The following is a 2339-nucleotide window of genomic DNA, read 5'->3' as shown; positions in this document are numbered from 1 at the left end:
GTGAGAGCACCGTTTGACTATATTTTAATTAATTTTGAAATTTTATAATTTTTATATACATATGATATAATTATTTTTTAGGAAAAGTTTTAAATATAATATTTTATAATTCAAGTCTATTTCAACATGCATATATTAAAATATTTAAAGTGTAGTAAATCTTTTTGGAAATGATTAATACTTTAAAGTGTAGTAAATCTTATTTAGTCTTTTTACACTTTCTTTCATATGCATCAATCAATGATATTTAATGTTAAAGATGAGTTCACCAAGTCTATATAAACATGCTTCTAAGTAACATATTCAATGAAAAAAAATGGAGACTTCAAGAAATTCTTTTGTGAAATTGGCATTTTTGTTGGCATTTTTAATCCTTGTATCAGGTCTAAACTTAATTTATTATTGGAAATTTTTTGATGTATTGTCTTTTATTTTTCACTTCGTATGCCAATAAACTTGTTCATATTTTTTTATACAACATTGTTCTTATTTTCTTGTATCATTTGTGTATGTAGATATGTATATGGAATCGCAGGCCATGAGAGTGAAAGAGGAGTTAGACTCAAACTGTAACACACCTCTAGATTGTATTAGACAAAGATTTCCCTGTCCACCCCCACTGATCGTATGTGTTGCCCACCATTGTGCATGTAGACACCTTCCACCAACATCAACCAATAAAACTCCTAGTCCAATACCTTCAATTACAAACTGAATAATGGATTAGTTGCTGTATTTGGATGAGAATAATACATAAAATCATAATAAGAAAGGGTGTGACTGCTTCATCTTTTTTATTCAACTCTTAGAAAAATAAGATGAAATTACTTGATTATCATAATTTGAATTATTTCATTTTCCAAGTTATTCAAATTGACTACATGTCAAATTTGTTTTGGAAATTATTGTTATTATTAATCCCAATTTTATGACCACATTTTGGGTTTATATGAAAAATGCAACACTCAATACACCATACAACAACAAAAAATTATAGTGCCTGTTTGTTTCAGTTTTAAAATGGATATTTTCTTTATAATTTTGAAAATAGATTTTTCAAAACCGTTTTTTTAAAATATTACAAGTTTTTTTATATTCATTTTTTCTAAAATGATTTTGACATCTTATAACATAAACATACATTATTCAAGACCAAAACTTAGTCAAAATCGTAATTTATTAAAAAATTGTATTTTAAAAATGATTTTTATGAAAATCTATTTGAAATAACTTCAAAATTAAGTAATTTTTTGAAATTTCGGTATCCTAATTTTTTTCCCATAAATAGATGAGATATCCAAAATCACATTATAAAAATAACTATTCAAACAAAACTTTCATTGGAAACGTTTATAAAAAGTTTCTTTGTAAAAAAAAGTTTCATAAAATTATGAATTTGTTTGTTTCAGCTTTAAAAAAATAGATTTTTTTTATGATTTGAAAATAGATTTTCCAAAATTGTTTTTCAAAATATTAAAAAAAAATTATACTCGTTTTTTTTTAAAATGAAACACTAATTTTGTCATCCAATAACATAATCACACATTATTGAAGATCAAAACTTAGTCAAAATTACAATTTTTAAAAAAAGTTGTATTTTAAAAATAATATTTATAAAATTCTATTTGAAATATCTTCAAAATTAAGTGATTTTTTAAAATTTTGATATCCAAATTTTTTTCATAACTAGATGAAATACCTAAAACCACATATTAAGAATAATTATTTAAACAAAATTTTCATTTGAAACTTTTATGAAAAGTTTCTTTGCAAAAAAAAATTTCACAAAATTACATAACACTATAAAAATTATTTTTAAAAAAAAAAACCAAAACAAATAAGTCCTATGTAACACTATAAAAATTATTTTTAAAAAAACCCAAAACAAATGGACCATAAATGTTCAAAATTTATTATTAAAAAGTACTTATTTAAAGTTCGTCAAACGGCCACCATAGTAAATTAAAGTTGAATTTTAAGGGAAACTAAAACGAAGCATGGAAAATTTTAAATGAAGGTAAAATCCAAAATATTTGATGTTACATCATCAAAAATGAATAAATCAAATAACTAGATAAACAAATTTTGAAATAACTAAGTCAGAGTGTAGAATCATTATACGATGATATGATATCTCAGCTTCGTTAGCATTCCACGACTATCACCTATCATTTCTGGTGCTTTACTAATTATTTTTATACAATAAGGATAAATAAACTTTAGACCAAAATCCATGGGAACAAACCATTAACAATATTGTCCTCATTAAAAATCTTATCAGAAAGTCCAAAGAAAGTAAAACTTACTCTCTCCGTCTTACCATAGGTATTTTCTTTCCA

At 23.6% G+C, this 2339-nt stretch overlaps 1 long non-coding RNA gene across 1 annotated transcript; it reads left to right on the top strand.

Moving 5' to 3' along the window:
* Positions 1–317: 317 nt before the first annotated feature.
* Positions 318–802, top strand: LOC131656890 (uncharacterized). The gene is made up of 2 exons (XR_009300361.1): positions 318–383; positions 516–802. It is a non-coding gene; the product is annotated as an uncharacterized LOC131656890 (long non-coding RNA).
* The last annotated feature ends 1537 nt before the right edge of the window (positions 803–2339 follow it).

Source organism: Vicia villosa, linkage group LG3 (genome assembly GCF_029867415.1).
Source record: "Vicia villosa cultivar HV-30 ecotype Madison, WI linkage group LG3, Vvil1.0, whole genome shotgun sequence".
Taxonomy (NCBI): domain Eukaryota; kingdom Viridiplantae; phylum Streptophyta; class Magnoliopsida; order Fabales; family Fabaceae; genus Vicia; species Vicia villosa.
The sequence above is the reverse complement of the archived record's forward strand: the minus strand, read 5'-3'. Positions and strand labels throughout refer to the sequence as shown.